At 44.3% G+C, this 24197-nt stretch overlaps 1 protein-coding gene and 1 pseudogene across 8 annotated transcripts in view; both read right to left on the minus strand.

The window, feature by feature from the left end:
* Positions 1 to 24197, minus strand: part of ASTN2 (astrotactin 2) — a 1062617-nt gene that overhangs the window by 349938 nt on the left and 688482 nt on the right. The gene's annotated exons all lie outside the window — the stretch shown is intronic.
* On the minus strand, positions 23447 to 23565 carry LOC126083494 (uncharacterized; annotated as a pseudogene).

The raw sequence follows: 24197 nt of genomic DNA on the forward strand, positions 1-24197 counted from the left end.
GACCCCAACGCTACTCATCAAAGTAGAATGTAGAACATTTTCTTTATAAACTGTTACGTCAATTGAGCTAGATGTTCCCCGAGATCATGGACCCTGCAGCACTCAGCCCAGTAATTCGATCCCTCAGGGAGTTTGGATGTGTCTATGCAGCTTCCATGACCTTGCCTTGGACAGTTGTGCTGGCTTCCCCAGTATTGTGTACTGTCTTACCCTTCACCGAAGTCCCTCTTCCACTTCTAAGGACCCTTGTGATTATACTGGGCCCATCTAGATAATCCAGTATGACTCTCCTCATCTCAAAATCAGCTGATTAGCAACTTTACTTCTACCTGCACCATTAATTCCACTTTGATATGTAAAACAATGCATTCACAGGTTCCAGGGGTTAAGATGTGAACATCTTTGGGAGGCCATTATCCTGCTGACCACCTCCAACTTTCTGTCTGTCTGTCCCAGGAGGACTTTGTCAATGCCTCTCCCTTCATTTGTGGGTGAGATGTCCCTTCTTTGTTTCCATAGCACCCTGTCTCCCCTCCCCTACCATTTTCACACTAGACTCCTCTTGCCTGGTCACTTGCCCTGTCTCTCACTGGACTATGAGCACTTGAGGGCAAGTACCATGTCTGTCTTACTCCCTGCTGTGCATCCATCCTGACCTGCTGGCTGACATACACGCTGAGTCTCAGTAAGTGCTTATTCAGTGAATGAATGAATGCCTCTTAGCTGAGTGGAAATATGTGTGTATTGGGGGTGGCAATCTGTTCAGCTGCAATACTGCCATCTGTCTCCTGTGGGGCCTATGTCCCAGCCTTATTCATCTCTGCCTCACCTTCCCTCTCTCCCTTTGTTCCCCAGACATCTAACCCACAGAATAATAAGTATCATTATTAGAGCTAATATCTATTGATTATTTACAATGTGCCAGGGATTATTGCAGGGGCTTTGCACATAATATCTCATTTTGCCCTCTCAACAACTCTTCAAGGTAAGTACCATTATTCTCTCTCTCTCTTTTTTTTTAATGGGGGAGAAGAAGCTTAGAGAAATTAAGTACACAGAGCCAGTAAGCTTGGATTTGAGTAGTCCTAACTCCATATCTTCAAAAACAATTCAAAAGATACTAGTAAATGTTTATTTTTGCCCCTAAATGAAAAGGTGAAAAGCAAAGGTTGGCTCTTTGAAAACATCAGTGCTGGCTGAATGTTCCAGATGGATGATCACATTAATAACAGTAATTGCCCTTGATTGCATACATACCGTATGTTAAGTACCCTGCAGGTTTCCTTCCCAACCTTCTTAACAATATATTGAGATAGGTATGATTATCCTCATGATAAAAGTGAGGAAAGGAGCTCAGAGAGGTGAAACCAATTTCTTGGGGTCACACCCAACCTAATCAGCATTGTCGGTATCCACTCCACCCCCTATCTCCCAGCCATGCTCACACTTCTCTCTCTCTCCTGCCCCACCTGCATTCACAGACACCAATGAAACCAGCTGCTGTGAAGTCGAGTCTGACTCATGGTGACCCCACCTGTGTCAGAGCAGACCTGTGCTCCATCGGGTTTACAGTGACTGATTTTTCAGAAGTGGATCTCTAGGCCTTTCTTTCAAGGCACCTCTGGGTAGGCATAAACTACCAAATTTTGGTTAGCTCGGTAACCATCTGCATCACCCGGCGACTTCCACTCACACACAGGTGTGCACAAACACACACATACATGCAGGCACACATAGTGTGAAGCATGCCTGAGTTACCCATCCCACATGCCTTCCCTCTCTAAATGCAAGGCCGCTTCCACCCGTGGCACCAAGCTCACTTAAGAATTCCAGGCATGGCTGTTACTAACTCCTGCCCTAAGTAATTGCGATCCCTGAAATTGAAAGAAATTGCAGGCTAGAGAAACATTATCTTCTCCTCAGCTGCTTTGCCCTCCATCTCCTCGCCTTTGTGTGTCAGCACCAGGATTCGTTGTCCTGTCATAACGCCTGGAACAAGCAGAGCTGCTGTCACTGGGGCCTCTGGAGCACCTTCTACCTGTCCCCTCCAGTCCTCAGGGAGGGAATCAGAGGCCTTGATACCCTGACGTTAAACTCTAGAGCTGGGGTGGGGAAAGGTAACCTCCGGCACCACTAGGTCCAACCACTGCATTTTCTGACAAAGTACTGTCCTTATTTCTGTTTTTCAGACGCGTAAATGAAATTCAAGGAAGGAGCGTAAATGAAATTCAAGGAAGGAGCGTAAATGAAATTCAAGGAAGGAAATTAGCCTTGCCCCAGACCCTACAGCTAAGATGCAGACCTGAAGTGGAGATTCAAACCTAAAGCCCGCCTCTTTAAGCAGGTCTGCCAGGTCTGATTAAGAGTCTCCTTGTCCCACGTGGTGGCTGCACTCTCTGCTGGAAGGGCACCTCTTAGTCTGCTCCTTCTCTCCAGCCCTTAGCCCTGAGACTGCCAGTTGCCATCAAGCCAATTCTGACTCATGGTGATGCCATGTGCTGCAGAGTGGAATGTACTCCATGAAGTTTTCATGGCTGTGACCTTTCAGAAGCAGATTGCCAGGCCTTTCTTCCAAGGTGCTTCTGGGTGAGTTTGGACCACTAACCTTTAGGTTAGTAGCCAAGCGCTTAACGGTTTGTGTCACTCAGGGACAGCCCTGAGACCACAAGCTCCATATTACTTCCTTTAATCCCTGAGGGGTCAAAAACCAAAAAAAAAAAACAAAAAAAAAACCCGGTGCTGTCAAGTTGATTCCAACTCATAGCGACCCTATAGGACAGAGTAGAACTGCCCCATAGAGTTTCCAAGGTGTGCCTGGCGGATTCGAACTGCTGACCCTTTGGTTAGCAGCTGTAGCACTTAACCACTACACCACCAAGGTTCAAGCTATTTATTTTATCCCAGTCAAGGGCAGCAGTCAACAGTCCTGCGCCTTTAAAGACATTTCAGATCCAATTTGAATCTTCATTTTCTGGTGGTTGGGCATTTTCTGTTTTCAGGGCCCCTCCACCCCACACCATGTCCCTGTATGCCCCCCGACCCCCAAGCACTCATGCGCATGCATTCTCACCATCCCTCACCTGCTCTTAGTCCTGCCCTGGACTGGAAGACAGGATGTCCAAGTCCTGCCTAGCTGGGCTACTAACTTCCTGTATGGCCTTGGGAAAGTCATTGCCCATCTCTGGGCCTTTTTGGCCCTGCCTTTCTCTGGTTCTTTAACTAAATCAGGTATCCCCAAATGACTCCAGTACACAGGGCAAAAACAGAGTTGCTGAGATGGGGAGCCCCTGCTCCCACGGGACACTTGGTGTCTTCTCTCTCACCTTTTTGGAAGGAGTATTTGAAGTCAGACACACCTGGGGTTGCCTCCAGGTTCCACCTCCCACCCACTCTTTGGCTGGACAGAACATTTAAGCTTTTCTTTGTATCTGTATCCTTATGAAGAGTCCCTGGGTGGTGCAAACAGTTAAGGTTTGAATACCTAACTGGAAGGTTGGTGCTTCAAACCCACCCAGAAGTGCCTCAGAAAAAGAGCCTGGCGATATTCTTCCAAAAGGTCACAACCTTGAAAGCCCTATGGAGCACAATTCTATTCGGACACATGTAGGGTCACCATGAGTTAGAACTGACTTGGTGGCAACTGGCTTGGTTTTTTGGTATCCTCATCAGAAGAAGGAGAATAATAAGAATCCTTGCCTCACAGACTTGTGCAAGGGTTAAAAGAGCCTAGAACATGAATTGCTTAGCAGAAGGCCTGAGGATAGCAGGCTGTCAATAAATGGTAGCTTTCGCTGCTGGAGCAAAGCACTGTTCTAGCACATTCTTATCTGATGTCCTCAATAACCAGTCTTAATTAGGAATAAGAAGGATGCAAATTTTAGAGTTGGAATAGACCTCAAACCCTTTTCTTCTACCCTTGCCCAGAAGGTAAACACAGCTTGCCCAAGCATGTGATAGAGCCAAAATGAGAACTCAGGATCTGTGACTACTAATTTGGGGTTCTTTTCATTTTATCATAGATTTCTTTGTTGGCTGGTGGATTTTAACCACAGGCGGCGCAGTGGTTAAGAGATCAGCTGCTAACCAAAAGGAGAGCAGTTTGAATCCACAAGCTACTCCTTGGAAACCCTGTGGAACAGTTCTACTCTGTTCTATAGGGTCACTATGAGTTGAAATTTACTCAACAGCAACGCGTTGGGTTTTTTGGGTAACCACATAACCTACACCCCACCCCTAGCAGAATTGTTAATGTTAATGGCAACACCCCCAGTATGGTATATGTTGATTATCCCGCTTCCTGCCACAGCTTGAACTAAAACTGTTTCTCCCACTTGGAGAGGAGGGACTGTGTCTTCTCTCTTCTTTTCCAACCATCCTAACACTGTATTAGGCTCATACAGGATGTTCAATAAACGTTTGTGAAGTTGAACCTTTACTAGGTTGGATTCCAAATTAAAGGAAAAAACGTGTTTCAAAACTCCTAACTCAAAGCAACAGACGGAAAAATCAAAGACACATTTTAACTGGACACGCAGTATCAATTCATTCGTAATCTCATTTCTGGTAGTAGAGAGGGAGAACATTTTCTTTTTTATTTAAAATTTTAAGACCAAGCCATGAGTTGGACTTTGAAATCAGAGCAGGTGGCCTGGGGAACGGCTGGTTTTGGTGCAAGTTGGTGGCTGGGGTCACATCTCTGAAGGTTTTTCCTTCCCTTTTTGTCTTCCCCACCCTCCCTGGGGCACCTTAGATGTCTTTCCATATAGCCACCCCTAATGAGCTTTGGAAAATGAGAAGCTTACTGCAGCAGAAGAAAATCTAATAGCAATTGCTTTCTTGTTCACTCTCTCTCTTCCTCTCTCTTTTTTTATTAGTCATTAGCAATGAACAAAGAAAACACCCAAGGGCAGTAGAAAGGCAGCAATATTTGCATGTGGTTTCTGCAACACTGCGCTAATGAGGAGCCCTGACCATCTCTCATACCCCTTCTTGCCCAGTTCCAACAGACCTGACATCATTTGTGGCCAAATCCAGAACCCAGCTAATGTGGATACTAGCCAGTTCCCATCACAACTGGGGTGAAGTGCATATACTGTTATAGGGCAGCTAGAAATTGTTTTCAAGTGCTCCATAAAACTAATGACTTACAAGGGCCTAGGAAAACAGAAATTCAGTTAATGGATACAATTTTGATCTTTTCAAAATTTGACATCAAAATGCAGTAGGCTCTAGGCTCTAAGACCCTGGATCTAGCTCCCAGCCTTGCTGGTCAATGGTCACGTGAGCTTATGCAATCATACGATCACACCAAGCCTCAGGTGTGTCTGTAATACCATTGCCCATGCTCCTTGTGAGAGGACTTTGGACGCTACCTCTTATTAGGAGTGTGATCTTAAGCAAGTTACCTAATTTCGAGAGCCTCAGTTTCCTCACTTGTAAAAATAAACCATAGTAATTACCTACTTTTATAGACTCAATGAATAGAAATAAATAGAAATAGCCTGGTATATCTATAACTGGAGTCCCTGGCTGATGCAAATGGTTACCATGCTTGGCTGATAACTGAGAGGTTTTTGGTTCGAGTCCACCCAGAGGCACCTAGGAAGAAAGGCCTGCCCATCTGCTTCCAAAAACTCAGCCATTGAAAACCTTATAGAGCACAGTTCTACTCTGACATACATGGGGTTGCCAGGAGTTGCAATCGACTTGGCGATGACTTTTTAAAAATATATATATTTAGGTGTGTAGCGGTTACTGTTGTTATGGTTATTTCCTAGTAAGAAGGATCAGGCTTTCAGTCCTGCCTCTGCCTCTTGCATCTTTGGGCAAGTTGTCATACCTTACTAAGTCTCCCTTTCCTCATTTCTAATATGGGCAAAATACAGTAAAACTTGCAAAAGCCAGAACCTGTGTAAGGTGGAAACCTGTCAGAGAAGGAAACCTCAAATATTTTCTGCTAAAATGAGCAATACAAAAGTGGTAAGACTGCACCCTGTCAAAGGTGGAAAACATCTGAGACCTGGACAAACAAGGCAGTCTCATCGAGTTCTGGCTCTCGCAGGTTTCACAGTAATAGCACTAGCATTGTTGCGTTGTTTTGGAATTAAATGAGATAATGCATAGAACATGGCACCTGGGACATGATAGGCTGTTCTCCATAAATGTTTACTTTTGCTGCTATTAATATTATTATCATTATTAATAGGAGCATTGTTTAGGTTTAAAAATTAATATGCTTAGGCTAAGTGGTAAAGTAGTTGTATTAAATTCTATTGTTATAGAATGGGGGTTGGCAAACTACAGTCCTCTAGATAAATCTGGCCCCCTGCCTGTTTTTGTAAATAAAGTAGCCACACGCATTCATTTACGTATTATTATGGCTGTTTTCCTGCTACAATATCATTGTTGAGTAGTTTCAACAGAGACCCTGTGGCCCGAAAAACCTAAAATGTTTATTATCTGTCTCTACAAAAAACTTTGCTGACCCCTGTTACAGAGTAAAGGCTTCTAAGCTAGAAAGAGCATTTAAAAGTCATTTAATTCAATCACCTAATAAATGCTAGAGTCCTTGGTACTACATTATCCTGGAAGGAACAGTTCCCTAGTCTAATCTCTCCAGCCAACATGAACTGCTACACATTAATCTCAGCATTAGAAATCAGCCTGTTAAATGCTAACAAGTGGCCATCTAAGATGCATCAGTTGGTATCAACCCACCTGGATCAAAGGAGAATGAAAAACACCAAGGTCACACAATAACTATGAGCCCGAGACAGAAAGGGCCACATGAACTAGAGACTTACATCATCCTGAGACCAGAAGAACTAGATGGTGCCCGGCCACAACCGATGACTGCCCTGACAGGGAGCACAACAGAGAACCCCCGAGGGAGCAGGAGAACAGTGGGATGCAGACCACAAATTCTCATAAAAAGACCAGACTTAATGGTCTGACTGAGACTAGAAGAATCCTGGCGGTCATGGTCCCCAAACCTTCTGTTGGCCCAGGATAGGAACCATTCCTGAAGACTACTCATCAGACATGGAGGGGACTGGACAATGGGTTGGAGAGAGATGCTGATGAAGAGTGAGCTACTTGTATCAGGTGGACACTTGAGACTGTATTGGCATCTCCTGTCTGGAGGGGAGATGGGAGGGTAGAGAGGGTTAGAAACCGGCAAAACGGTCATGAAAGGAGAGACTGGAAGAAGGGAGCGGGCCGACTCATTAGGGGGTGAGTAAATGGGAGTATGTAGTAAGGTGTATATAAGCTTATATGTGACAGACTGACTTGATTTGTAAACTTTCACTTAAAGCAGAATAAAAATTATTAAAAAGAAAAAGAAATCAGCCTGTGTTCTCTCTCTGCTATTCCTTTGACCCACAATCATCCTTTGTAATATAGATTTATCAAGTCAGAGTAGAACTTGGACTACTCATGACTTGTAACCTCATTCTGAACCATTTTCCTTGACTCAGTCCCATCCTGCTTGGGAAATTCCTGGTTACTGATCCCTACCGTCAGCCCCTACTTCTGACTTTTAGTTTCAGTGCTGGACTCAAGTGCCCCAGCTATGGCCCTGGCTCCCTTGACTCCATTTAAATTGAAATGTACTCTTGTAGGTCCCCAAAGGTATCCAGTCCTAATCCTTGGAACCTGTGACTGTCACCTTATATAGCAAAAGGGTCTTCACAGATGTGATTAAGTTAAGGATCTCAAAATGAAATTATCCTTGATTATCCATGTGGGCCCTAAATGCTATCGCATGTGTCCCTACAAGAAGGAGGCACAGGGAAATTTGATTACAGAAGGAGCAGAAGGTGATCTGAAGATGGAGCAGAGATTGGAATGATGTGGCTACAAAACAAAGAATGCTGGGAGCCATCAGAAGTTGGAAGAGACAAGGAATGGATTCTCTCCTGGAGCCTCCAGAAGCAAGCCCTGCCAACGCCTTGATTTTTAGCTATGTAAAACTCAGTTTGGACTTCTGGCCTCTAGAACTTTAAGAGAATAAATATGTATTATCGTAAGCCACCAAGTTTGTGGTAATATGTTATAGCAGCCATAGGAAATTAATACACATACTTGCTTACGTAAATGCCATTTTTGGTTTAGTCTAGTCTCAGACCCTCCTCCTCCATTCCCACCAAGCTCTCAAGCAGGATCCACAAACATTTGTCTGTATGATTTGGGTATATTACTTAAAAAAAAAAATATTACTTAGCCCATGTAAATCTCAATTTCCTAGTCTGTAAATGGGGGTAAAATTATCCACCTTCTAGGATTGTTGTAAGGATTTTAAATGATGTTGATAAAATGAAAAAAGACACTTTCTGGAATAAAGTAGGTTACTAATGTTTTCAATAGGTAATAGTAACAATTGCTATCATTAGCTGTTTTGGGTTCTCCAGTGATTCCCTTTTCTCAGTGTCTATGATGGTCCTTGGAAAACATGGTTTGAGGCTCAGCTCTCACCCCAATTCAATGACTTTGTACTAGCCACTTCCCTTACTCAATCCTTAGTATCTCTGGTCATCTGTGGGACACTTAGAATAAAACAAGTAAAAACAAAAAAAACATGGTCATCATTGATTCCAGTACTGCTATTTGGCACTTAAGGGAGACTGAGTGGCTTACCTTCAGAAAGGTTAAGTGATTTACCCAAGGTCACACAGTTAATAAGCGACAACTCTGGGATTTGAGTCCAGGATTCCAATGTGCTGTCCACTATTTCACAGTCTCTCACTTGCTAACCCTGTCTCTGCAAATCTTCTACCTAAAATTAAAGTACTCCTACCTATAGCTCCTGCTGATCTGGGTGAAGGTGTCTTCTATCCATAAGGCCAGTGCCCCTCCTTCCCTCTTTCGGGGACTCCCCCCAGGGAAGGTCCTGGTGAGCAGACAGATGGGAGAACTGCAAGCAGGTGGTGGGAAGCCTGGAGTCCCTGTGCCCTCATGCTGGAGAATGTGGTGGCGCACCTAATAGTCCTCCCTTCTCCCCCTGGGAAACCAGGAAACCAGCACTTACCCAGAGTGCCTTCCCACTCTGTCAGCAATCCAGACCATATGGTTAATTAGCTAAAATTTGTGACTGCATCTGTGATGCTATTTCTCTTTTTGGCATGTGTGAACTTAATTACCAAAGCCATGGGAAGCTCCTGGCCCACAGGGAGCATGGTGGGCATGGGGGTCACAGAGCCTGCCCACAGCTCAGGAGGTGGGATGCCTGGGTGGTTGCGGGTCTGATGATGGAGGAGGGAGAGGGTCACTGGATTGGCTGAGTAGGAGTTCTTCATGGTGGTTGCATCAAGGCTGGGGCACAGTGCTACCAGGGCTTCCATCTATGTGGGCTGGCAACCATTCTCAGAAAAGTGGCCAACCTCCCTTATGGCAGAATGGAGGGTTCATTCCCTGGTCACCCACTGTGCTTCAAATGCTATCCTTGGTTACTAAACAGATTGTATCTGTTTCTTATACCAAGGCAGGGCCTATAACATAGAAATGGCTGATTGGGCCAATGAATGAATATATCCTTTCTGAGCCTTTGTTTCTTTCTCTCTAGACCAGAGATCATAAAATCTATATCCTATTGTTTCATTAAGGATTTAAAAAAAACTGAAAAACTCATTGCCACTGAGTTGATTCCAACTCATAGTGACCCTATAGGACAGAGTAGAACTGCCCCATAGAATTTCTGAGGAGCAGCTGGTAGATTCGAACTGCTAGCCTTTTGGTTAGCAGCCGAGCACTTAACCACTGTACCACCAAGGCTCCTGATAAGGATTGAGATAAAATATATAGCAAAGCATGTGTTAAAGCATCTGGCTCATGACAGGTATTCAACAAGTACTTGTTGAATGAATGAGTGAATACCAGAGTCAAAGAACCACTGAAAGCCAGAACTGGAAGAAGCCCATGAGACAGAAAACTAGTTCAATCCTCCCATTGTTCCACAGTTTCCTCATCTGTAAAATGGGTACGGTAAATATACCTACCTTATTGTTTAGGGATTAAAAGATATGACACGTAAAATTTTGTTAGAATAGTGCCTGGAATATAGTAAATATATCATAGATATTGCTGTTGCTGCTGCTGCTGCTGCTGTTGTGAATGGTAATAAAATGAGAAAACTTACTGCTAGTGAGGGAAAGGGTCTTGCACAAAGAACAAGAGCAGTTCATTGTATAACCTAGACTACAATTCGGGTTGCCTCCTCTCAGTCCACACTGCAACTTTCTGAGCATCACGGGTCTGCTCATAGGCCCATAGTTCCCGGGTTCATAGGAGAGACCTGTGCAAGCTCTCAGGGGTCACTAGGATGATGTGGGAGACAGAGTCGACCCCTTTGGGAACCACCAGGCTAAGAAGTAAATCAGAGTCCAGGAATGAATGCTTTAGCTAACATCGGGCAGAAAAGAAGTCTCGTCCATTAGGGGGATCTTCAGGGCTCCCGGCATATGGTTTTGCAGATTGTTCCAAGGCAAAGATGGCAAATTGAGGCTGAAACACAGCCTTGCTCTGCTACCAAACCATGTGGAAAAGGCTCCTTTTTCCAATTCTTACACAGGTACCATATTGGCAGGCTTTCTCTGTGGTAAGTAGACAGCTTGAAGGGAGGAGAACTTGAAGCCCCCAAAATACTGAGGAAGGAGTTTCATAAGAGCAGGAGCAGGGTCTGTACTCCTGATGCCTAGAATAGTAAGAAGCCCTAGTGGTACAATGGTTAAGTGCTCAGCTGCTAACCGAAAGGTTGGTGGTTTAAACCCAGCAGGTGTTCAGCAGGAGAAAAGACCCGGTGATCTGCTATGAGGCAGTTCTATCTGTCACGTGGCATCACTATGAGTCAGAATCCGCTCGACCACTCACAACAACAAGTATAGCGCCTGGCCTAGTAGGCGCTCAAGGAAATACATGTTGAATGGATAAACAATTTTATTCTTAAAATCTATCATATACCCTAGCATATGCTATGGGCTCAGTGGGTGCTGGATAACTGTATGACTAAGTAGCTGGAGGAGAAGTGCATGTAACAAATACAATGACGTCCTAGACCTTTAGCACTCTGCAGTGATAGTAGCTGACTTATTGAGGACTGACTCTGTGCCAGGCGTTGTATGAAGAGCTGTATATGCATGATCCCCTAATCTCACAACAAACTTATGAGAAGGTGCTATGATGGTTTGTAATTTACAGATGAGGAATCTGACGCTTGGCAAGGCTAAGAGATTTGCCTGTGGTCGCACAGCTCCTAAAGCAACGTGTTTCACTGCCTCCTATGTCCCTTTTACCCACGACGCTCTTTTCTACTTGGTCACTGGGTATCTACTGAGGTATCAGGAGACCTACCTTTCCATCATCTGCTGTGTTCCTTCCCTCTCTTTTTTATAGGGCTCACCCCTTCACTTCATTCATCCCTCTGCTCAAGTCTTACCTCCTCCAAGAAGGCTGCCATGACTACCTTGTATATAAAATAAAAAGTTCCAGTTCCTTCCCCTGCTTTATTTCTCTTCACATCACTCACTGCCACTAGACATGTATGTAGATTTTTTTTAGCTGCCTTGGCCTCCCCATCCCTTCTCCACAGGCTAGCTCTTTGAGGGCAAGGACCTTATCTGTCTTGCTAAGTGCTATTTTCCCAGAACAATATCTGACATATAAAAGTGTTCCACTTGTATTTATAAAATCACTGAATGGATGACTGAAAAACCTGGGGACATGATTTAAACGGCTGCTTAATTTCTGGTATTTTCTTTCTCTCTCTGGGCCTCAATTTCTTCATCAGTCAGATAAAGGTAGTGATGTCACACCTGACACCTCCCTGATGCATATGGGAAGGACCATCAGAGAACGTTTAAGAGCTCAACAAAATAGAAGAGATTATTATTAAACGCCTGTGCCCACACAAGCTGAGGTAACAGATCTTTTGCCCCGTCCAAGTATAAAAGCCCAGGTCATGGTCAAGGTATGCCAGGGCTGGGATGCACAGAATAACCTTAACACCCCAGCATTTGCCGTGCAAAGGGCAAGAGCATATGCTAACTATCGCAAGTGAGCGTGGGGACACGGAAGCTGGAGGCGGTTTTTCTGGCACCACCACTTCGTGGCCAAATAATATTGGTTGAGTCACTTTACCCCAGTTGCCTCCCCTCCAAAACAGAAGTAATGATAACACCCATCTTAGAGGGCACTTGCCAGAATCAAATGCGGTAATGATTTTGAATGCATTTTGTGAAATATAAAGTTCAATACCTATGCAAAGTCCTACCTATCCTTAGGAGTGTAAAAGCAGACCAGGTAGTTCAGACCTCACGGACAAACGGGGGCCATGAAAGACTTGGGGCAGTGGAGAAACACGCTGAGAAATCCCTTTTGGGAAGCGAACCTGGCAGCGCATATAGACAGGCTGGGCTGTCATGGTTCCTATCTTCCCTTCTGGATTGTGTCTGGGGGAGGAGAGATGAGAGAAAGGTACAGTCTGCAGGATGGGGAATCCCCCTCCTAGGGCTTGCAGAAGGGGGTGGGGTGGTGGGGAACAGGCCTGGGTGACAGGCACCGTTTGTGCCACCCTGATTAGCCGGGAAAATGCAAATCTGCACTTCCTTCGCCGCTGTAGCTAACAAGATAATGAATATTTTCATCAGCTGCAGAGAATACAAACATCTGTAGGAACTGCAAACCTACTCTCAGGGATGGGGGGAGAAGGGGAGGATGCGGAGGTGGGCAACGCTGCTTCTCAGCAGTTTTAGGGAAGAGATATGCTGAGCTGTTGGGTGGGTAGCTGGGAGCCGGAAGCTCTGGCTGGTACCTCCTGTGCATGGCACAGTGGGAAATAGAGAGCTGTCCACTATTCTCTGTGTATTCATAATTGGGGCATTGTTGTGGGTGGACTTTGTTCATCACCCTTCTATCTATCCACCTATACCTGCATCCATCCCTCCCTCCATCTACTTATGAATTCAACAGACATTTACCAAATCCTACTGTGCATCAGGCATGAAGCTAAGTTCTAGGAGTATACAGGTAAATATGACATCCTTTGCCCTCAAGAAGCTCATTTATTCATTAACTGTCAAATACATCTTCATGAAGTACCTACTGTGTATTGGGCACTCACAATCTAGATGGGGAGACAGACCTGTAAACTGGTCCCCTATTGAAGGACTCTGATAGAGAACAGAGGATGGCCTCCTAATCTTTCTAAGGAAGAGATGGTCAAGGAAGACTCCTAGAGGAGGTGAGAGGCTCCAGATGTAAACCAAGATTAGATGGGAATATGTTGGACAGAAAAACTGGAAGAGCATTCCAGGTAGAGGGAAAAGCACATGCAAAGCCAGGGAGCCATGAGGACTTTCAGGGAATCCAGAGAATTACAAACAACACCCACCACTTGCCTGTCAGTTTGTCATACTGTGGTGGCTTGCACGTTGCTATGATTCTGGAAGCTATGCCACTGGTATTTCAAATACCAGCAGGGTCACCCATGGTGGACAGGTTTCAGAGGAGCTTCCAGACTAAGACAGACTAGGAAGAAAGGTGTGGTGATCTACTTCCAAAAATTAGCCAGTGAAAACCCTATATATAGGCATAATGCTAAGTGAAGCAAACTGAGCACATAAGGACAAATATTGTATGATCCCTCTTTCATAAGAAGACAACAGTAGATATATGTATATGTATATATACACAAAGGAGAAGAAAACCTATGTATAATGTCAATCACTAGAAAAGGACATCATGCTTGATAAAGTACAGGGTCAGAAAAAATGAGGGAAACCCTCAATGAGATGGATTGACACAATAACCACAGCAACCGACTCAAATATACCAATAATCATGCAGACAGAGCAGGACCAGGCAACATTTCGATCAGTTATACAAAAGGGTGCTGTGAGTCGGAGGCGACTTGATGGCAGCTAACAACAACAAGAAGCAGCTCAGCAGAAGTGGGCTGCAGAGGGCAGGGTGAAGGCAGGGAGCAGATGAAGCCTGAGAGGAAGGCTTGGGCCCTGTTATGTAGAGCCTTTCCCACCAGGCTAAGAAGATTGGCCCTTATCCTGCACACCACGGGCAGCCACTGAGGAGCTCTGAGCAGGGCGGTGACACGATCCGATCAGCATTTTAGTAAGATTACTCTGGCTGCTGAGAGCAGAATGGACTGGGAATGAAGACTGGGGGACGAGTCAGGGAACAGTTGAGGATTCCAGTTAGAGACAGCCTGGCTCATAGGCAATATTCAGAAGGGCATGGAGGCAAAACTTTCCAGTCCTGGCAGAGACCCGCACATACTGATGGGCAGCTTTGCCATTTAACTGCCTCTGTGACTTTGCAGCGATAACTCAGCTCCCTGAACTTCAGGGGCTAATAATAATACCTCCTTCATGTAGTTTCAGTGAAGAACAAATGAGAGAACGTGCATCAAAGTGACCTACAAGGTCTAAGGCACTGTGGAAGTATCAGTGATCAGTTATTTAATTATAGCAGCACTGCTGGGTCTAATCATTACTTCACTCTGCTGTCTTTCATTCCCATAGCTGGCATCCAGAGATGGAACATAGTATAGAATTAGAGCCTCAAGGCCCTAGTTTTGTCTCTTACTGTCCATGGTCTTGGGAAGTCCCTGAATCTCTTTGCTTCAGTTACTTCATCTCTCAAATGTGGAGGATATTCTTCTCCTTGCCTGTTGTTCAGAATGCCCATGAGGATGAATCTAGATAGCTGACATTCGAGGGCTTTGAAAAACACAAATCTTTAGCAACATAAAGAGCAAAGTGGGATGAACTCAAATTCACTGAGAACTTTTCATGGTCTTTATATTTTAGACCAGGGATTGGCAAACTACAGCCTGCAGGCCAAATCCAGCCCACTGCCTGATTTTGAACAGACCAGGAGATATGAATGATTTTTATATATTTCAGTGGTTAGAAAAAATCAGAAGAATATTTCGTGTGACATGTGAAAATTACATGAAATTCAAAATTTAGTGTCCCTAAATAAAATTGGTTGAAGCATACACGCCCCATCATTTATACTGTTTTCACACTACAACCACAGAGTTGAGTCCTTGTAACAAAGATCACATGGCTGCACAGCCTAAAACGTTTACTCTCAGGCCATATGCAGAAAAAGCTTGCCGACCCCTGCTTGAGATTGATTATTACAACCCTGTGAGTTAGGGATTTTTTTCTTTCTTTCTCCATTTTACAGATGAAGAAACTGAGGCTCAGAGAAATTGCACCACTTGCCTAAAGTGACACAGAATGAAAATTGCTTCAAGGCCACGATTACTTTATTCTAAGTCCATTCCCTTTCCACCTCACCTTGATGTCCCCATAAGGAACTGATTTTCCTTCTTCCATGGGTTAGTCTAGGCTGTCTTCCCCACCAGACTATAAACTGTGTGAGGCAGAGGCTGAGGCTGCCTTACTCATCACTGTTTCTCTCATATCTAACACGCTGCTTGGCACGCGGCAAAGAAACCAAGCCGGTAGCTGTGGAGTTGATCCCGAATCACGGCGACCCAGCGTAATTCAGAGTAGAAGTGAGCACCACAGGATTTTCAATGGTTGTAATCTTATGGAGGAGTATGTGGGTGGTGCAAACAGCTAAGTGCTCAGCTACTAACAGAAAGGTTGGCAATCCGAATCCACCTAGAGGCACCTTGAAGAAAGGCTTAGTGATCTGCTTTCCAAAAAGCTCATAGCATTGAAAACCCTATCATAGGGAGTGCAGTTCTGCTCTGACACACCTGGGGTTGCCATGACAGAATTGACTTGACAGCAATGGGTTTGGTTTGGTTTTGGAATTTTATGGAAGTAGGTTGCCAAGCCTTTCTTCTGCGGCACTGCTGGGTAGATTAGAACTGCCAACTTCCTGTTTAGTAGCCAAGGGCTTAACCATTTATCCTACCCAGGGACCTTACAAGTGCTTAATAAACAATTGTTGCTGTGCTAGACACAAGTGGCTGGGGTAGCTAATTTTTTCTATCACATTTCTCCCCAGCAATTTAGAGGTTTAAGCTATAAATTTATAAGATACACTCCTTTTCTCCCGTTCCTTTTGGAAATGAGTATAATCTCCCCCTGAGGACAGTGATTTGGAGACTTTAGCACACCCTCTGTTCACAATTTCTCAACAGGAGCCCAGCGTCTGCTGTGTTTTATTGCACGTGGCTCCTGTGATCAATACCGGCCCACCTCTTCCTCCGGCTACACAGTGGCTCAGGGCCCCTGAAGGCCACCTTCAAATACACAGACTTTCTACTTGTCCAGACAAACCCCATTGCTTATATTTCCTGCAAACATGCAAGAGAATATCCACTGAACACACAGTGGTGAGAGAAAGCACTGCCTGTGCTTGTTTGGGGTGGTGCAGTCAGGTGGGCCTGGGTTTTAATCCAGCTCTAACAATGATTTGCTGGATGACCTAAGGCAAGACACTTCACTTCTCTGAGTTTCAGTTTCTTTATCTGCAAAATCAGATGCTAAAGCCCCGCTGTCAGAGTTATGGAGAGGACTAAACAGGGTGATAGGTAGAGGAAGTGCCTTGCCGTACCTGGCTCATGTAGATTCTCAGTAAGCACTACTATTGTTTGCTTCTCTACAACATGCAAAGCACCGGACAAGGGGATTGGGGACATAGAGTGGGGGTGAGGGAGAGACACAACCAAGTTTAACTGTAGCACAAGGCAGAGTAGTATGGATTGCGGGGGAAGGCCCAGAGGAAGCGGAAACAAGAACGTAGCTTTTACTGAGCATCTCTTGAGGACCAAATCCTGTTCCGGGCACTTTGCTTACATAATCTCTTTATTTTTACACCATTCCTAATAAGCAGAGAATGTTCTCTTCGTTATTAAGAAAAAAAACAAAGTTAAGTCAGTTCCAGCTCGTGGCAATCCCATGTGTGCCAGCATAGAACTGTGCTCCATTAGATTTTCAGTGGCTGATTTTTGGGAAGTAGATTGCCAGGACTTTCTTCTGAGGTACCTCTGAATGGATCCAAACCTTCAACCTTTTGGTCAGTAGCCAAGTGTATTAATCATTTATACAAACCAGGGATTCCTGTTCACTTCATTACATGGATAGGAAAAACTGGTGATAGAGATATTAAGTGACTTGTCTGAGGCGACACAGCTTGTGTAGCAGACACTATGATGCTCCACCCGGATCCCCCTTTAAGGAAGGACTTGCTGGCCCAGCTGCCGAGTGTGCTGTCCTCAGGCAGCCTTCAGGGACTGCCTCTGCTGCAAAAAGCTTCCTTGCCCAAACTCTGTCCCTGCCTGGGGTGGCTGTATTCATGACTGGTCATTATTGCAGGGGAGAAAGGAGGCCTAGACATCTTGGCCCAACTTGGGGCAATGCTGAAGGGCCATTGCATCCCAGGGGTCCCAATAAAGTGAGCGAGGCTGACTTTGAGCCTACAGGGCAGCTGGACTTCTTCCCAACCCTGCTTCCACTCCACCCTTCCACAGGGTCAATCCCCAGCAGGCTCCTGAATACACATTCTGTTTGTTGAACTCAGATTCTGGCTTCCCTAGCAACCCGTCTTGTTACGGCAGCTAATAAGTGATGGAGCTGGCATTTGAGCCCATGCCTATTCAGTTCTCCACTTTAGCCTCTTGCTGTGGACAACTGCATAGCTAGTTCAATCATTCATTAATTCATTAATTTCTTAAACAAATGTTTACTGAGTTTTACAAGAATTGTGATCCTCTCTTTAATTCCCATCTTCAAGGAGCTCAGAATGCAGTATAATTATATTTGATGTTTCTGATACAATTATCTCCCCGCCTTTATGTAAGTGCTGGCATCTGGGCATTTTAACTGCTCTCTGATATTTTAACTGGAAGCTGAGGGTGGCATCCATTTTATATAATGACAGTGGACTAAGGCATCACTCAGGCCCTCAATTCTTTGGCAAAGCCCCCACTGCCCTCTTTGTGTCTTCTTTGCCTGCATACTCGCCCAGCACCACCTCTCTGGCTTTTGTCTCTTGTTTTCACCTCATTTAATTCTGTAAAAATCCTCTCTATCTTTGAGAGATGCTGTGTGAAATGCGGATGTGTCTACAGTGTGCCTGCTAATGACAAATTTGAGGACTGAGACAGCATGGGGCTGAATTAGGGTAATTTAGCCCAAGAGGGTTCCTTCTAAGCAAACTCCAAGTTCTACCTGAGAGCACCGTCTGATGTGGCACAGCAGCCTAAAGAACCTTTCCTTCTGAAGAAAGCCCCTATGCTCCCTCCTTTCACTGTGCTTGTCTTCCAGGCCCCTTGCAGCTGAACCTATATGGCTCCTGCCGCCTGAGTCCTGGACCAGCCCAGGTCTTGAGGAAATCCAAAGCGCCTGCGCCCCCAGCCAGGGTTTGGAGTTAAATCAGAACCCCAGACAGCACCAGCTGCATCCCCTCTGGCTAGCTTGATGCCTCTGTTAAGCTATTACATCAGGGACTTGAAGTGTAAGCTGGTTTGACCTTTCTGGAGGGTATGTGGCATTGGGTACCAACATTTAAACGTGCATACCCTTTGCCCAAGAGGTTCTGCTTTCAGGGATTGATACTGAGATGATCAGTCAGATGAGCACAGCTGTATTTACAAGGATGCTTATCATAATACGGTTTATGTGAAGAGCTGGAAAATCTAAATGTCTATCAATAGGGAATTGATTAAATAAATTATAAGCCTGGATAATGGACTACTGTGCAGGCATTTAAAAAAAAAAAAAGGCAACACAGTTGAAATTTAAAAATTAGTAAGGAAAGATCTCTAGGGCATGCTGTTAAGTTAAAAAAAATACATGCTTATACATGCTTATACTGAGCTATCCTAGTTATGTAAATTTTCTCTATATAATATGTGACTACAAACTCAGAGGTACATTTTTAAGGAGGTTCACTAAAATGTGAAGGTGGTAGCCAGCCGATGAGACATCAGTAGATTTGTAACTTCTTCCTTTTTAAATATTGCTCAGATTTTCTACAGGAACATATGTGAACTTTATGAGGCGGGGGGAATACAGGCTGTGGCCCTGGGCAAATAATTTTCCCTTTCAGTCCTAATGAAAAGGGAATAATATTACCTATTAAAAAGATCATTAAAATATTAAATAAAAATGTTTTTAAGGTGCTCAGAACAGAGCCTAACACAGGACCATAACCAAAAAATCCAACCCATTGTCATCAAGTTGATTCCAACTCATAGCGACCCTACAGGACAGAGTGGAACTGCCCCATAGGGTTACCAAGTCTGTAAATCTTTGAGGAAGCAGACTGCCACATCTTACTCCCACGGAGCAGCTGGTGGGTTTAAACTGCCGGCCTTTTGGTTAGCAGCTGTGCACTTTAACCACCGCACCACCAGGGCTCCTCTAATGCAGGACAAGCCTCAATAAATTGTCGCAATTAAGGAGCCTTGATGGCTCAGTGGTTAAAGCAGTTGGCTGCTAACCAAAAGGTTGATAGTTCAAACTCAATAGCCAGTCCTCGGAAAAAAGATGGTGGCAGTCGGCTTCTGTAAAGATTTACAACCTTGGAAACCCTATGGGGCAGCTCTACTCTGTCCTATAGGGCCGGCTATGAGTCAAAATCGACTCTATGGCAGTGGACTTTTTTTTTTTTTTTTTTAGTAGTAGTTATCATAAAGAAGCAAGGATGGAGCAGACATCCTGGATAAATGGCCTAGAACTGACAGTGAGGTAACAGTGAGATAAAGGGGCAATTTTGCTAGTAAAGGAGGACACAGAATTAAATTTGGAGGGTTTACAAAAAACTTAACTGAGGGCAAAACTTGATCCCTTGTACCCTATAGGCACACACACATATACACACACAAGCATACACATTCACATTCAAGTGCACGTGAACACACACAAATGCATACATTCACACTAACATACACTTAAACCCATGCACACATTCACGTATGCACACACAAGCACACTCACACACAAACACAAATACACATTCACACTCATATATACATAAACACACCCACATACACACAGAAGTACACGCACATACATAAACACATACACACAAACACACATAGTGGCATATATGGCAGGAGATGGGGAGGACCAATCCTGCGAAACCGACCCAATTGGCACCCCCTAGCCCCCAGCCAAGGTGGATGTCAGAGGAGACTCTGAAATTTGCTCTTCAGCGTCGAGCAGCTAAAGCAAAAGGAAGAATTCATGAAATAAAAGAACTGAACAGAAGATTTCAAAAGGCCTCTCGAGAAGACAAAATCAAGTATTATAATGACATGTGCAAAGAGCTGGAGATGGAAAACCAAAAGGGAAGAACATGCTCGGTGTTTCTCAAGCTGAAAGAACTGAAGAAAAAATTCAAGCCTCGAGTTGCAATAGTGAAGGATTCCATGGGGAAAATATTAAATGATGCAGGAAGCATCAAAAGAAGATGGAAGGAATACACAGAGTCATTATACTAGAAAGAATTAGTTGATATTCAACCATTTCAAGAGGTGGCATATGATCAGGAACCGATGGTACTGAAGGAAGAAGTCCAAGCTGCTCTGAGGGCATTGGCAAAAAACAAGGCTCCAGGAATTGAAGGAATATCAATTGGGATGTTTCAACAAACAGGTGCAGCACTGGAGGTGCTCACTCGTCTATGCCAAGAAATATGGAAGACTGCTTCCTGGCCAGCTGATTGGAAGAGATCCATATTTATGCCTATTCCCAAGAAAGGTGATCCAATCGAACGTGGAAATTGTAAACAATATCATTAATAGCACACGAAAGCAAAATTCTGCTGAACATCATTCAAAAATGGCTGCAGCAGTATATCGACAGGGAACTGCCAGAAATTCAGGCTGGTTTCAGAAGAGGACTTGGAACCAGGGATATCATTGCTGATGTCAGATGGATCCTGGCTGAAAGCAGAGAATACCAGAAAGATGTTTGCCTGTGTTTTATTGATTATGCAAAGGCATTTGACTATGTGGATCATAACAAATTATGGATAACATTGCAAAGAATGGGAATTCCTGAACACTTAATTGTGCTCATGAGGAGCCTTCACATAGATCTAGAGGCAGTTGTTCGGATAGAACAAGGGGATACTGATTGGTTTAAAGTCAGGAAAGGTGTGCGGCAGGGTTGTGTTCTTTCACCATACCTATTTAATCTGTATGCTGAACAAATAACATGAGAAGCTGGACTATATGAAGAAGAACAGGGCATCAGGATTGGAGGAAGACTCATTAACAACCTACGTTATGCAGATGACACAACCTTGCTTGCTAAAACTGAGGAGGACTTAAAGCACTTACTAATGAAGATCAAAGACCACAGCCTTCAGTACGGATTACACCTCAACATAAAGAAAACAAAAATCCTCACAACTAGACCAATGAACAACACTGTGATAAACGGAGAAAAGACCGAAGTTGTCAAGAATTTTATTTTCCTTGGATCCACAATCAACAGCCATGGAAGCAGCAGTCAAGAAATCAAAAGACGCATTGCATTGGGTAAATCTGCTGCAAAGGACCTCTTTAAAGTATTGAAGAGCAAAGATGTCACCCTGAAGACTAAGGTGTATCTGACCCAAGCCATGGTATTTTCAATTGCATCATATGCATGTGAAAGCTGGACAATGAATAAGGAAGACCGAAGAAAAGTTGATGCCTTTGAATTGCGGTGTTGGCGAAGAATATTGAATATTCCATGGACTGCCAAAAGAATGAATAAATCTGTCTTAGAAGAAGTACAACCAGAATGCTCCTTAGAAGCAAGGAAGGCGAGACTGCATCTTACATACTTTGACATGTCGTCAGAAGGGATGAGTCCCTGGAGAAGGAAGGACATCATGCTTGGCAGAGTACAGGGTCAGCAGAAAAGAGGAAGACCCCCAACGAGGTGGACTGACACAGTGGCTGCAACAATGGGCTCAAGCATAACAACGATTGTAAAGATGGCGCAGGACCGGGCAGTGTTTCGTTCTGTTGTGCATAGGGTTGCTATGAGTCCGAACCGACTCGACGGCACCTAACAACAACAACAGCCCCCACCTGCACACACCCATGTCCCCTCTGATGAGAGGCTCTGGCTGCCGTTTGCTGGCTCCCTGAGTTTGTCTCCCTGTGAGGAAAGGGAGGGGTTGCTTAGGAGAGGCGGAGGTGACGGTTCGGGTTTAATTAAGCAGGACACCCAGAGACAGGCTTGGAGGATGCGCTGTAAAAGACATTCTGCTGAACTCGGGACCCCTGTTCTTCAGGCGTACACGGGCCTGACAAAACATTTCAAAGCGGAGAAGAACATTAGGAACAGAGGGAGCTGACAGCTCCTAATAGCACAGTAACAAGTAGACACTAATAAAGAGCGTGTTTGTGAGCTGAGTGGCTCCAGAGACAGAGACTACAGGCTTCTTAAAAGGGATGTTGGCAATGCGGAAGCCTTTCTTCTGGTGTCTTCTGTCCCCTGTGCATCACAGTACAGGGAGAAACTCCCAGTGAATTGTGCGCAGAGGTCCTTGCAGCCAGCACTGTTAGAGGAGTCCTTTAGAGCCCTGTGGGATCAAAACTGTGGGCAGCACAGTGCTATGCAGTCACATGGAAGGAAGGGAGGGAGGGAGGAAAGGAAGAGAAAGAATGAGGGAAGGAGAAAAGGGGGAAGTGGAGAGGGAGAAAAGTGCTGACAAATAAAAAGCAAAGCCGACAAATAAACAAAGACATTGTCTTCAAGTAGTTAACACTTTAGTAGGAGTACACAGAAGTAAAATGACAGGTATATCGTGAACTCCACAAATCCAGTCCCCTGCCCATTCTAGCAAAATTAGTTCTAGCAAACTAGAACTAGTCCTATAAAACTATAACTAGTCCTTGAGTTATTCCATGTCTGTAACTTCTCACCTCTCGTCATCTACCCAGCTCATTGCAATCAGGCTTTTATTACATTCTTTTCACATGTCCCACTCTTACTACCACTACTGATGGCTTCCAATTTCTAAACCCACAGGTCAGTTTTCTGCCTTTGTCTTAGGTGACCTCTAAGTAGCATGTTACACAGATGAGCAAATCCTCCTCCTGAAGCAAGTACTCCTGGAGTCTCCATGACTACCTTCTGGCGTTTCCTCCCACCTCCTTGGCCACTCCTTTTGTCCCCATCTCTAAGCAATCTGTCCTTGGCTCTCTTTACTATCTATAGTGTCTCTGGATAATCTCATCTAAAATGATTACTTTAAAACTCATCTATATGCCCATGACTACTCTGAGGTAATGTTCCCCTGCTATGCATAAAGTTTTCACTGGCCAATTTTTTTAGAAGTAGATCACCAGGTCCTTCTTAGTTTGTCTTAGTCTTTCTTCACTGAAAGCTGTCCACCATGAGTGACCCTGCTGGTATTTGAAACATCAGTGGCATAGCCTCCAGCATCATAGTAACACACAAGCCACCACAGTACAACAAACTGAGAGATGAGTGGTAGGTCTAGCCTACAGCACTTGGTATTTCCAGGTCGTCTTCCATCCAAGTACTAACCAGGCCTGACCCTGCTTAGCTTCCAAGATCAGACGAGACAGGATATGTTTAGGGTGGTATGGTTGTAGACTTGTCTACGCCAAGAAATTTGGAAGACAGCTACCTGGTGAACTGACTGGAAGAGATCCATATTTGTGCCCATTCCAAAGAAAGGTAATCCAGTGGAATGCAGAAATTATCCAATAATATTAATATCACACGCAAGTAAAATTTTGCAGAAGATCATTCAAAAACAGTTGCAGCAGTACGTTGACAGGAAACTGCTAGAAATTCAAGCCTGATTCAGAAGAGGACGCGGAACAAGGGATACTGTTACTGATGTCAGATAGATCTTGGCTGAAAGCAGAGAATACCAGAAGGATGTTTACCTGTGTTTTATTTACTATGAAAAGGCATTTGACTGTGTTAAAAAAAAGGTCATAACAAATTATGGATAACATTGCAAAGAACGGGAATTTTAGAACACTTAATTGTGCTCATGCAGAACCTGTAGATAGATCTAGAGGCAGTTGTTTGAACAGAACAAAGGGATTCTGTGTGACTTAAAATCAGGAATGATGTGTGTCAGGGTTATATCCTTTCACCATACTTATTGAATTTGCATGTTGAGCAAATAATCCAAGAAGCTGGACTATATGAAGAAAAACAGGGCATCAGGATTGGAAGAAGACTCATTAACAACCTGCAATATGCAGTTGGCAA

The sequence above is a fragment of the Elephas maximus genome, chromosome 9, assembly GCF_024166365.1.
Source record: "Elephas maximus indicus isolate mEleMax1 chromosome 9, mEleMax1 primary haplotype, whole genome shotgun sequence".
In the NCBI taxonomy this organism is placed as follows: domain Eukaryota; kingdom Metazoa; phylum Chordata; class Mammalia; order Proboscidea; family Elephantidae; genus Elephas; species Elephas maximus.